This window comes from Syngnathus scovelli, unplaced genomic scaffold (assembly GCF_024217435.2).
Source record: "Syngnathus scovelli strain Florida unplaced genomic scaffold, RoL_Ssco_1.2 HiC_scaffold_24, whole genome shotgun sequence".
Classification (NCBI taxonomy): domain Eukaryota; kingdom Metazoa; phylum Chordata; class Actinopteri; order Syngnathiformes; family Syngnathidae; genus Syngnathus; species Syngnathus scovelli.
The window spans coordinates 424,694-438,007 of NW_026061333.1; the positions used below are offsets into that span (position 1 = coordinate 424,694).

Here is a 13,314-nt window from a genome sequence, read left to right on the forward strand (position 1 = left end):
TCGGGTTTCATTGTCTCCGATTACGCCTGGATGGGACCGGCTCGTTTCTGAGAAACAAGCTCGGTGCTCCCAATAATTCAACGTAATGGTGACTTTTATTTTTATGTGGTTTATATTTGTTTTTATGCCAGTCGTATCATTTTATTTAATCGTATTTACCGTATTTGCCGGTGTACAGGTCGACTCGGTGTATAAGTCGACCCCCTAAAATTCGACGGAAATTTACGATTTTATGATATATCCTTTGTATAAGTCGAGCTCAATTGTTGCATTATATTAAACTTCAAAATTCAATATGCGAAATTTATTGACGAAATGTGTTCAAATTCTGGGAGGCCGTGCGCATGCTGCTGTTTATAAGCACCGCGGAGGAGATCGCGGCCGGCGAGCTCGCGCACGCCGCCCGGCACCAACGGGAGGCCGGAAATAGCTCCAAGCCGAGCGGATCGGCACTTTATAAGCACCGCGGAGGAGATCGCGGCGCCTCATTGGACTTCCAGCGGCCGGCGAGCTCGCGCACCCGCCCGGCACATCCGGGAGGCCGTGCGCACGAGCCAAGTGGCCGAAAATAGCCCCCGCCGAGCGGATCGGCTGTTTATAAGCACCGCGGAGGTGGTCGCGGCGCCTCATTCGACTTCCAGCGGCCGGCGAGCTCGCGCACCCGCCCGGCACATCCGGGAGGCCGTGCGCACGAGCCAAGTGGCCGAAAATAGCCCCCGCCGAGCGGATCGGCTGTTTATAAGCACCGCGGAGGTGGTCGGGCGCCTCATTCGACTTCCAGCGGCCGGCGAGCTCGCGCACCCGCCCGGCACATCCGGGAGGCCGTGCGCACGAGCCAAGTGGCCGAAAATAGCCCCTGCCGAGCGGATCGGCTGTTTATAAGCACCGCGGAGGTGGTCGCGGCGCCTCATTCGACTTCCAGCGGCCGGCGAGCTCGCGCACCCGCCCGGCACATCCGGGAGGCCGTGCGCACGAGCCAAGTGGCCGAAAATAGCCCCCGCCGAGCGGATCGGTTGTTTATAAGCACCGCGGAGGTAGTCGCGGCGCCTCATTCGACTTCCAGCGGCCGGCGAGCTCGCGCACCCGCCCGGCCCATCCGAGAGGCCGTGCGCACGAGCCAAGTGGCCGAAAATAGCCCCCGCCGAGCGGATCGGCTGTTTATAAGCACCGCGGAGGTGGTCGCGGCGCCTCATTCGACTTCCAACGGCCGGCGAGCTCGCGCACCCGCCCGGCACATCCGGGAGGCCGTGCGCACGAGCCAAGTGGCCGAAAATAGCCCCCGCCGAGCGGATCGGCTGTTTATAAGCACCGCGGAGGTGGTCGCGGCGCCTCATTCGACTTCCAGCGGCCGGCGAGCTCGCGCACCCGCCCGGCACATCCGGGAGGCCGTGCGCACGAGCCAAGTGGCCGAAAATAGCCCCCGCCGAGCGGATCGGCTGTTTATAAGCACCGCGGAGGTGGTCGCGGCGCCTCATTCGACTTCCAGCGGCCGGCGAGCTCGCGCACCCGCCCGGCACATCCGGGAGGCCGTGCGCACGAGTCAAGTGGCCGAAAATAGCCCCCGCCGAGCGGATCGGCTGTTTATAAGCACCGCGGAGGTGGTCGCGGCGCCTCATTCGACTTCCAGCGGCCGGCGAGCTCGCGCACCCGCCCGGCACATCCGGGAGGCCGTGCGCACGAGCCAAGTGGCCGAAAATAGCCCCCGCCGAGCGGATCGGCTGTTTATAAGCACCGCGGAGGTGGTCGCGGCGCCTCATTCGACTTCCGGCGGGCGGCGAGCTCGCGCACCCGCCCGGCACATCCGGGAGGCCGTGCGCACGAGCCAAGTGGCCGAAAATAGCCCCCGCCGAGCGGATCGGCTGTTTATAAGCACCGCGGAGGTGGTCGCGGCGCCTCATTCGACTTCAAGCGGCCGGCGAGCTCGCGCACCCGCCCGGCACATCCGGGAGGCCGTGCGCACGAGCCAAGTGGCCGAAAATAGCCCCCGCCGAGCGGATCGGCTGTTTATAAGCACCGCGGAGGTGGTCGCGGCGCCTCATTCGACTTCCAGCGGCCGGCGAGCTCGCGCACCCGCCCGGCACATCCGGGAGGCCGTGCGCACGAGCCAAGTGGCCGAAAATAGCCCCCGCCGAGCGGATCGGCTGTTTATAAGCACCGCGGAGGTGGTCGCGGCGCCTCATTCGACTTCCGGCGAGCTCGCGAGCTCGCGCACCCGCCCGGCACATCCGGGAGGCCGTGCGCACGAGCCAAGTGGCCGAAAATAGCCCCCGCCGAGCGGATCGGCTGTTTATAAGCACCGCGGAGGTGGTCGCGGCGCCTCATTCGACTTCCAGCGGCCGGCGAGATCGCGCACCCGCCCGGCACATCCGGGAGGCCGTGCGCACGAGCCAAGTGGCCGAAAATAGCCCCCGCCGAGCGGATCGGCTGTTTATAAGCACCGCGGAGGTGGTCGCGGCGCCTCATTCGACTTCCAGCGGCCGGCGAGCTCGCGCACCCGCCCGGCACATCCGGGAGGCCGTGCGCACGAGCCAAGTGGCCGAAAATAGCCCCCGCCGAGCGGATCGGCTGTTTATAAGCACCGCGGAGGTGGTCGCGGCGCCTCATTCGACTTCCGGCGAGCTCGCACACCCGCCCGGCACATCCGGGAGGCCGTGCGCACGAGCCAAGTGGCCGAAAATAGCCCCCGCCGAGCGGATCGGCTGTTTATAAGCACCGCGGAGGTGGTCGCGGCGCCTCATTCGACTTCCAGCGGCCGGCGAGCTCGCGCACCCGCCCGGCACATCCGGGAGGCCGTGCGCACGAGCCAAGTGGCCGAAAATAGCCCCCGCCGAGCGGATCGGCTGTTTATAAGCACCGCGGAGGTGGTCGCGGCGCCTCATTCGACTTACAGCGGTCGGCGAGCTCGCGCACCCGCCCGGCACATCCGGGAGGCCGTGCGCACGAGCCAAGTGGCCGAAAATAGCCCCCGCCGAGCGGATCGGCTGTTTATAAGCACCGCGGAGGTGGTCGCGGCGCCTCATTCGACTTCCAGCGGCCGGCGAGCTCGCGCACCCGCCCGGCACATCCGGGAGGCCGTGCGCACGAGCCAAGTGGCCGAAAATAGCCCCCGCCGAGCGGATCGGCTGTTTATAAGCACCGCGGAGGTGGTCGCGGCGCCTCATTCGACTTCCAGCGGCCGGCGAGCTCGCGCACCCGCCCGGCACATCCGGGAGGCCGTGCGCACGAGCCAAGTGGCCGAAAATAGCCCCCGCCGAGCGGATCGGCTGTTTATAAGCACCGCGGAGGTGGTCGCGGCGCCTCATTCGACTTCCAGCGGCCGGCGAGCTCGCGCACCCGCCCGGCACATCCGGGAGGCCGTGCGCACGAGCCAAGTGGCCGAAAATAGCCCCCGCCGAGCGGATCGGCGGTTTATAAGCACCGCGGAGGTGGTCGCGGCGCCTCATTCGACTTCCAGCGGCCGGCGAGATCGCGCACCCGCCCGGCACATCCGGGAGGCCGTGCGCACGAGCCAAGTGGCCGAAAATAGCCCCCGCCGAGCGGATCGGCTGTTTATAAGCACCGCGGAGGTGGTCGCGGCGCCTCATTCGACTTCCAGCGGCCGGCGAGCTCGCGCACCCGCCCGGCACATCCGGGAGGCCGTGCGCACGAGCCAAGTGGCCGAAAATAGCCCCCGCCGAGCGGATCGGCTGTTTATAAGCACCGCGGAGGTGGTCGCGGCGCCTCATTCGACTTCCGGCGAGCTCGCGCACCCGCCCGGCACATCCGGGAGGCCGTGCGCACGAGCCAAGTGGCCGAAAATAGCCCCCGCCGAGCGGATCGGCTGTTTATAAGCACCGCGGAGGTGGTCGCGGCGCCTCATTCGACTTCCAGCGGCCGGCGAGCTCGCGCACCCGCCCGGCACATCCGGGAGGCCGTGCGCACGAGCCAAGTGGCCGAAAATAGCCCCCGCCGAGCGGATCGGCTGTTTATAAGCACCGCGGAGGTGGTCGCGGCGCCTCATTCGACTTACAGCGGTCGGCGAGCTCGCGCACCCGCCCGGCACATCCGGGAGGCCGTGCGCACGAGCCAAGTGGCCGAAAATAGCCCCCGCCGAGCGGATCGGCTGTTTATAAGCACCGCGGAGGTGGTCGCGGCGCCTCATTCGACTTCCAGCGGCCGGCGAGCTCGCGCACCCGCCCGGCACATCCGGGAGGCCGTGCGCACGAGCCAAGTGGCCGAAAATAGCCCCCGCCGAGCGGATCGGCTGTTTATAAGCACCGCGGAGGTGGTCGCGGCGCCTCATTCGACTTCCAGCGGCCGGCGAGCTCGCGCACCCGCCCGGCACATCCGGGAGGCCGTGCGCACGAGCCAAGTGGCCGAAAATAGCCCCCGCCGAGCGGATCGGCTGTTTATAAGCACCGCGGAGGTGGTCGCGGCGCCTCATTCGACTTCCAGCGGCCGGCGAGCTCGCGCACCCGCCCGGCACATCCGGGAGGCCGTGCGCACGAGCCAAGTGGCCGAAAATAGCCCCCGCCGAGCGGATCGGCGGTTTATAAGCACCGCGGAGGTGGTCGCGGCGCCTCATTCGACTTCCAGCGGCCGGCGAGCTCGCGCACCCGCCCGGCACATCCGGGAGGCCGTGCGCACGAGCCAAGTGGCCGAAAATAGCCCCCGCCGAGCGGATCGGCTGTTTATAAGCACCGCGGAGGTGGTCGGGCGCCTCATTCGACTTCCAGCGGGCCGCGCACTCGCGCACGCCGCCCGGTTCAAATTTTCTAAGTGCAACGCACAATGAGATGCATGAGAAACGGCCTTGGTTACCATCACATTTGAAGCGATGAATACGAAGTTAAATTTTATGACTCGGTGTATAAGTCGAGGTCGATTTTTTTCGGTCGATTTTGGATCGAAAAAGGTCGACCAATACACCGGCAAATACGGTATATATACTTATTATAAATGTAGTATTTATTTATATTGATTTATTGTTTATTTATATATATAAAGGCAGGTCCGCAAAAATATTTCTGACGCGTAGCCGGTCCGTGGCGCAAGAAAGGTTGGGGACCACTAGTCTAAAAGAATCTGGCCGTAACTGGAATAGGGTTCTACGCGAATGCCCAACGGAAAAGTGAAGTGCACAAAACCTGCATTTGGCTGTATCAAAATAAATGTCATGAAAAAGGTAAAAACACTACATGGAAGCGCAATGTGTTGTGCTGGGTTCTTTTACAAGTAAAGACTGCTGCTTTGAGTTCACAGGGAGCCATGCTCTTTATTCACTGTACATAGAGGTTTTGAACTCGTGTTGTAGTTTCAGTGTCGGAGTTCAAACTAGGCTTGCAGTTTCCGAATGCCATTCGTGATGGGTGTTGTAAAAAGGTCTTGGCTTAAACGATTGAAGTGCACATAAGAAAAAAAAAAAAAAAAAAAAAGAGCTTGAAGTGCACATAAGAAAAAGAAAAAGCTTACAGCACCTGGTATTCCCAGGCAGTCTCCCATCCAAGTACTAACCAGGCCCGACCCTGCTTAGCTTCCGAGATAAGACGAGATCAGGCGTACTCAGGGTAGTATGGCCGTAAGCCGTGAGGTGACCCAACATTTTGCATTTTATAGACACAATCGCCCCTGAAACTAGCGAGCAAGCCAATGAAGCCTTCAAAACTGCTTCGGCACATGGAGACCAAGCATCCTGCATTAAAAGACAAACCTTAACCACTTCGGGTTTCATTGTCTCCGATTACGCCTGGATGGGACCGGCTCGTTTCTGAGAAACAAGCTCGGTGCTCCCAATAATTCAACGTAATGGTGACTTTTATTTTTATGTGGTTTATATTTGTTTTTATGCCAGTCGTATCATTTTATTTAATCCTATTTATATATATGTATTATAAATGTAGTATTTATTTATATAGATTTATTGTTTATTTATATATATAAACGCAGGTCCGCAAAAATATTTCTGACGCGTAGCCGGTCCGTGGCGCAAGAAAGTTTGGGGACCACTAGTCTAAAAGAATCTGGCCGTAACTGGAATAGGGTTCTACGCGAATGCCCAACGGAAAAGTGAAGTGCACAAAACCTGCATTTGGCTGTATCAAAATAAATGTCATGAAAAAGGTAAAAACACTACATGGAAGCGCAATGTGTTGTGCTGGGTTCTTTTACAAGTAAAGACTGCTGCTTTGAGTTCACAGGGAGCCATGCTCTTTATTCACTGTACATAGTCTGTCCTCTAGCGGTAAAAACGTGAACTGCAATGCTATGGCTGTCGCCACACAATGTAGGTTTTAAACTCGTGTTGTAGTTTCAGTGTCGGAGTTCAAACTAGGCTTGCAGTTTCCGAATGCCATTCGTGATGGGTGCTGTAAAAAGTTCTTGGCTTAAACGATTGAAGTGCACATAAGAAAAAAAAAAAAAAAAAAAAAGCTTACGGTAACTGGTATTCCCAGGCGGTCTCCCATCCAAGTACTAACCAGGCCCGACCCTGCTTAGCCTCCGAGGTCGGACGAGAGCGGGCGCTCTCAGGGTAGTATTGCCGTAAGCCGTGAGACCGCTCAGAATTTTTCATTTTATAGACACAATCGCCCCTGAAACCATGCCAAGCAGCGGCGGGACTTGATGGCTGTGGTAAAAGTTTCCTTTCACAATTGACGTGGGAAAAAAAAAAAAAAAAGGCTTTCAGCACCTGGTATTCCCGGACGGTCACCCTTCCCTTTTGTTTTTTTTTTTTGTTTTTTTTACAACCAGGGCCGAAACAGGCTTTCTTCCAAGGCTTTTGGTGTTTTCTGGAAACATGGCTATCATGAAAAGTTATTGACAGCTTTTTATGCGGTAGCACGAATTTGCCGTTGCGACCTGCATTTTGCTGAATCAAAATAAATGCCTTGAAAAGTTTAAAAACACTTCATGGAAGTCACTTCACTGGTTTCTTTTATATCAAACAAATTGTTTTAGGTTATTCACCTGACATGTTTCGGCGGTTTCTTCCGCCTTCATCAGAGTGTCACAGATGTGATGGTGACGCGTCTTTATCAGCTGATGGATAAACATGTCAGGTGAATAACCTAAAACAATTTGTTTGATATAAAAGAAACCAGTGAAGTGATTAAATAAGGAAAAACAGAATGAACTTAGTACAATTACTTCATGGAAGTGTTGTGTTGGGTTCTTTTACAAGTCAAGCCTGCTGCTTTGAGTTCACAGGGAGCCATGCTCACTGTACATAGTCTGCTCTCTAGCGGTAAAAAATTTAACTACAATGCTGTGGATGTCACCACATAATATAGCTTTCAAACTCGTGTTATAGTTTCAATGTCGGAGTTTAAATTAGGCTTGCTGTTTCCGGATGCCATTCGTGATGGGTGTTGTAAAAAATAGCTTCTTAAACGATTGAAGTGCACATAAGAAAAGAAAAAGCTTACAGCACCTGGTATTCCCAGGCGGTCTCCCATCCAAGTACTAACCAGGCCCGACCCTGCTTAGCTTCCGAGATCGGACGAGATCGGGCGTTCTCAGGGTAGTATGGCCGTAAGCCGTGAGGTGACCCAACATTTTGCATTTTATAGACACAATCGCCCCTGAAACTAGCGAGCGAGCCAATGAAGCCTTCAAAACTGCTTCGGCACATGGAGACCAAGCATCCTGCATTAAAAGACAAACCTTAACCACTTCGGGTTTCATTGTCTCCGATTACGCCTGGATGGGACCGGCTCGTTTCTGAGAAACAAGCTCGGTGCTCCCAATAATTCAACGTAATGGTGACTTTTATTTTTATGTGGTTTATATTTGTTTTTATGCCAGTCGTATCATTTTATTTAATCGTATTTACCGTATTTGCCGGTGTACAGGTCGACTCGGTGTATAAGTCGACCCCCTAAAATTCGACGGAAATTTACGATTTTATGATATATCCTTTGTATAAGTCGAGCTCAATTGTTGCATTATATTAAACTTCAAAATTCAATATGCGAAATTTATTGACGAAATGTGTTCAAATTCTGGGAGGCCGTGCGCATGCTGCTGTTTATAAGCACCGCGGAGGAGATCGCGGCCGGCGAGCTCGCGCACGCCGCCCGGCACCAACGGGAGGCCGGAAATAGCTCCAAGCCGAGCGGATCGGCACTTTATAAGCACCGCGGAGGAGATCGCGGCGCCTCATTCGACTTCCAGCGGCCGGCGAGCTCGCGCACCCGCCCGGCACATCCGGGAGGCCGTGCGCACGAGCCAAGTGGCCGAAAATAGCCCCCGCCGAGCGGATCGGCTGTTTATAAGCACCGCGGAGGTGGTCGCGGCGCCTCATTCGACTTCCAGCGGCCGGCGAGCTCGCGCACCCGCCCGGCACATCCGGGAGGCCGTGCGCACGAGCCAAGTGGCCGAAAATAGCCCCCGCCGAGCGGATCGGCTGTTTATAAGCACCGCGGAGGTGGTCGCGGCGCCTCATTCGACTTCCAGCGGCCGGCGAGCTCGCGCACCCGCCCGGCACATCCGGGAGGCCGTGCGCACGAGCCAAGTGGCCGAAAATAGCCCCCGCCGAGCGGATCGGCTGTTTATAAGCACCGCGGAGGTGGTCGCGGCGCCTCATTCGACTTCCAGCGGCCGGCGAGCTCGCGCACCCGCCCGGCACATCCGGGAGGCCGTGCGCACGAGCCAAGTGGCCGAAAATAGCCCCCGCCGAGCGGATCGGCTGTTTATAAGCACCGCGGAGGTGGTCGCGGCGCCTCATTCGACTTCCAGCGGCCGGCGAGCTCGCGCACCCGCCCGGCACATCCGGGAGGCCGTGCGCACGAGCCAAGTGGCCGAAAATAGCCCCCGCCGAGCGGATCGGCCGTTTATAAGCACCGCGGAGGTGGTCGCGGCGCCTCATTCGAATTCCAGCGGCCGGCGAGCTCGCGCACCCGCCCGGCACATCCGGGAGGCCGTGCGCACGAGCCAAGTGGCCGAAAATAGCCCCCGCCGAGCGAATCGGCTGTTTATAAGCACCGCGGAGGTGGTCGCGGCGCCTCATTCGACTTCCAGCGGCCGGCGAGCTCGCGCACCCGCCCGCACATCCGGGAGGCCGTGCGCACGAGCCAAGTGGCCGAAAATAGCCCCCGCCGAGCGGATCGGCTGTTTATAAGCACCGCGGTGGTGGTCGCGGCGCCTCATTCGACTTCCAGCGGCCGGCGAGCTCGCGCACCCGCCCGGCACATCCGGGAGGCCGTGCGCACGAGCCAAGTGGCCGAAAATAGCCCCCGCCGAGCGGATCGGCTGTTTATAAGCACCGCGGAGGTGGTCGCGGCGCCTCATTCGACTTCCAGCGGCCGGCGAGCTCGCGCACCCGCCCGGCACATCCGGGAGGCCGTGCGCACGAGCCAAGTGGCCGAAAATAGCCCCCGCCGAGCGGATCGGCTGTTTATAAGCACCGCGGAGGTGGTCGCGGCGCCTCATTCGACTTCCAGCGGCCGGCGAGCTCGCGCACCCGCCCGGCACATCCGGGAGGCCGTGCGCACGAGCCAAGTGGCCGAAAATAGCCCCCGCCGAGCGGATCGGCTGTTTATAAGCACCGCGGAGGTGGTCGCGGCGCCTCATTCGACTTCCAGCGGGCCGCGCACTCGCGCACGCCGCCCGGTTCAAATTTTCTAAGTGCAACGCACAATGAGATGCATGAGAAACGGCCTTGGTTACCATCACATTTGAAGCGATGAATACGAAGTTAAATTTTATGACTCGGTGTATAAGTCGAGGTCGATTTTTTTCGGTCGATTTTGGATCGAAAAAGGTCGACCAATACACCGGCAAATACGGTATATATACTTATTATAAATGTAGTATTTATTTATATAGATTTATTGTTTATTTATATATATAAAAGCAGGTCCGCAAAAATATTTCTGACGCGTAGCCGGTCCGTGGCGCAAGAAAGGTTGGGGACCACTAGTCTAAAAGAATCTGGCCGTAACTGGAATAGGGTTCTACGCGAATGCCCAACGGAAAAGTGAAGTGCACAAAACCTGCATTTGGCTGTATCAAAATAAATGTCATGAAAAAGGTAAAAACACTACATGGAAGCGCAATGTGTTGTGCTGGGTTCTTTTACAAGTAAAGACTGCTGCTTTGAGTTCACAGGGAGCCATGCTCTTTATTCACTGTACATAGAGGTTTTTAACTCGTGTTGTAGTTTCAGTGTCGGAGTTCAAACTAGGCTTGCAGTTTCCGAATGCCATTCGTGATGGGTGCTGTAAAAAGTTCTTGGCTTAAACGATTGAAGTGCACATAAGAAAAAAAAAAAAAAGAGCTTAAAGTGCACATAAGAAAAAGAAAAAGCTTACAGCACCTGGTATTCCCAGGCAGTCTCCCATCCAAGTACTGACCAGGACCGACCCTGCTTAGCTTCCGAGATCAGACGAGATCAGGCGTTCTCAGGGTAGTATGGCCGTAAGCCGTGAGGTGACCCAACATTTTGCATTTTATAGACACAATCGCCCCTGAAACTAGCGAGCAAGCCAATGAAGCCTTCAAAACTGCTTCGGCACATGGAGACCAAGCATCCTGCATTAAAAGACAAACCTTAACCACTTTGGGTTTCATTGTCTCCGATTACGCCTGGATGGGACCGGCTCGTTTCTGAGAAACAAGCTCGGTGCTCCAAATAATTCAACGTAATGGTGACTTTTATTTTTATGTGGTTTATATTTGTTTTTATGCCAGTCGTATCCTTTTATTTAATCCTATTTATATATATTTATTATAAATGTAGTATTTATTTATATAGATTTATCCATCCATCCATCCATCCATCCATCCATTTTCTGAACCGCTTAGTCCCCACGGGGGTCGCGGGCGTGCTGGAGCCTATCCCAGCCGTCATCGGGCAGTAGGCGGGGGACACCCTGAACTGGTTGCCAGCCAATCGCAGGGCACACAGAGACAGACAACCAATCGCACTCACACTCACACCTAGGGACAATTTGGAGTCTTCAATCGGCCTACCAAGCATGTTTTTGGAATGTGGGAGGAAACCGGAGTGCCCGGAGAAAACCCACGCGGGCCCGGGGAGAACATGCAAACTCCACACAGGGAGGGCCGGAGGTGGAATCGAACCCGCACCCTCCTAACTGTGAGGCGGACGTGCTACCCAGTGCGCCACCGAGCCGCCTATATAGATTTATTGTTTATTTATATATATAAAGGCAGGTCCGCAAAAATATTTCTGACGCGTAGCCGGTCCGTGGCGCAAGAAAGTTTGGGGACCACTAGTCTAAAAGAATCTGGCCGTAACTGGAATAGGGTTCTACGCGAATGCCCAACGGAAAAGTGAAGTGCACAAAACCTGCATTTGGCTGTATCAAAATAAATGTCATGAAAAAGGTAAAAACACTACATGGAAGCACAATGTGTTGTGCTGGGATCTTTTACAAGTAAAGACTGCTGCTTTGAGTTCACAGGGAGCCATGCTCTTTATTCACTGTACATAGTCTGTCCTCTAGCGGTAAAAACGTGAACTGCAATGCTATGGCTGTCGCCACACAATGTAGGTTTTAAACTCGTGTTGTAGTTTCAGTGTCGGAGTTCAAACTAGGCTTGCAGTTTCCGAATGCCATTCTTGATGGGTGCTGTAAAAAGTTCTTGGCTTAAACGATTGAAGTGCACATAAGAAAAAAAAAAAAAAAAAAAGCTTACGGTAACTGGTATTCCCAGGCGGTCTCCCATCCAAGTACTAACCAGGCCCGACCCTGCTTAGCCTCCGAGATCGGACGAGATCGGGCGCTCTCAGGGTAGTATGGCCGTAAGCCGTGAGACCGCTCAGAATTTTTCATTTTATAGACACAATCGCCCCTGAAACCATGCCAAGCAGCGGCGGGACTTGATGGCTGTGGTAAAAGTTTCCTTTCACAATTGACGTGGGAAAAAAAAAAAAAAAAAAGGCTTTCAGCACCTGGTATTCCCGGACGGTCACCCTTCCCTTTTGTTTTTTTTTTTATTTTTTTACAACCAGGGCCGAAACAGTCTTTCTTCCAAGGCTTTTGGTGTTTTCTGGAAACATGGCTATCATGAAAAGTTATTGACAGCTTTTTATGCGGTAGCACGAATTTGTCGTTGCGACCTGCATTTTGCTGAATCAAAATAAATGCCTTGAAAAGTTTAAAAACACTTCATGGAAGTGTTGTGTTGGGTTCTTTTACAAGTCAAGCCTGCTGCTTTGAGTTCACAGGGAGCCATGCTCACTGTACATAGTCTGCTCTCTAGCGGTAAAAAATTTAACTACAATGCTGTGGATGTCACCACATAATATAGCTTTCAAACTCGTGTTATAGTTTCAATGTCGGAGTTTAAATTAGGCTTGCTGTTTCCGGATGCCATTCGTGATGGGTGTTGTAAAAAATAGCTTCTTAAACGATTGAAGTGCACATAAGAAAAAGAAAAAGCTTAAAGCACCTGGTATTCCCAGGCGGTCTCCCATCCAAGTACTAACCAGGCCCGACCCTGCTTAGCTTCCGAGATCGGACGAGATCGGGCGTTCTCAGGGTAGTATGGCCGTAAGCCGCGAGGTGACCCAACATTTTGCATTTTATAGACACAATCGTTCCTGAAACTAGCGAGCGAGCCAATGAAGCCTTCAAAACTGCTTCGGCACATGGAGACCAAGCATCCTGCATTAAAAGACAAACCTTAACCACTTCGGGTTTCATTGTCTTCGATTACGCCTGGATGGGACCGGCTCGTTTCTGAGAAACAACAAGGAGAAGAACACCCATGTTCGGATGCTGTTCCTGGACTTCAGCTCAGCGTTTAACACCATCATCCCACAGCATCTAGTAGGAAAATTGGAACACCTGGGCTTCAACACCCCCCTTCGCAACTGGCTGCTAGACTTCCTCACCAACAGACCTCAGTCAGTCCGGGTCGGACAGAACACCTCTGATGTCATCACCCTCAGCACAGGCTCCCCTCAGGGCTGCGTCCTGAGCCCCCTGCTGTTCACCCTGATGACACACGACTGCGTCCCCAGGTTCACCACCAATCACATCGTGAAGTTCGCAGACGACACAACGGCGGTGGGGCTCATCAGAGACAACAACGACCTGGACTACAGAGAGGAGGTGGAGCAGCTGGTGGGCTGGTGCAGAGACAACAGCCTGATCCTGAATGTGGAGAAGATGAAGGAGATCATCGTCGACTTCAGGAAAAACCAGCCTCACCACGCTCCACTGATCATCAACAGCTCAGCTGTGGAGGTGGTCAGCAGCACCAAATTCCTGGGGGTCCACATCACAGAAGACCTCACCTGGACTATGAACACTACGGCACTGATCAAGAGGGCACAGAAGCGCTTGTACTTCCTGCGGAGGATGA

General features: G+C 55.4%; 5 non-coding genes and 1 pseudogene across 5 annotated transcripts; all 6 read right to left on the bottom strand.

Moving 5' to 3' along the window:
• Positions 1 to 5,444: 5,444 nt before the first annotated feature.
• LOC125992847 (5S ribosomal RNA) lies at positions 5,445 to 5,563 on the bottom strand. Its single transcript, XR_007489843.1, has one exon. It is a non-coding gene; the product is annotated as a 5S ribosomal RNA (ribosomal RNA).
• Positions 5,564 to 6,406: 843 nt separating this feature from the next.
• LOC125992885 (5S ribosomal RNA) lies at positions 6,407 to 6,525 on the bottom strand (annotated as a pseudogene).
• An 871-nt stretch (positions 6,526 to 7,396) lies between these two features.
• On the bottom strand, positions 7,397 to 7,515 carry LOC125992933 (5S ribosomal RNA). Its single transcript, XR_007489869.1, has one exon. It is a non-coding gene; the product is annotated as a 5S ribosomal RNA (ribosomal RNA).
• Positions 7,516 to 10,282: 2,767 nt separating this feature from the next.
• LOC125992797 (5S ribosomal RNA) lies at positions 10,283 to 10,401 on the bottom strand. Its single transcript, XR_007489794.1, has one exon. It is a non-coding gene; the product is annotated as a 5S ribosomal RNA (ribosomal RNA).
• A 1,232-nt stretch (positions 10,402 to 11,633) lies between these two features.
• LOC125992793 (5S ribosomal RNA) lies at positions 11,634 to 11,752 on the bottom strand. The gene has a single exon (XR_007489791.1). It is a non-coding gene; the product is annotated as a 5S ribosomal RNA (ribosomal RNA).
• Positions 11,753 to 12,384: 632 nt separating this feature from the next.
• On the bottom strand, positions 12,385 to 12,503 carry LOC125992971 (5S ribosomal RNA). The gene has a single exon (XR_007489906.1). It is a non-coding gene; the product is annotated as a 5S ribosomal RNA (ribosomal RNA).
• Between the last annotated feature and the right edge of the window lie 811 nt (positions 12,504 to 13,314).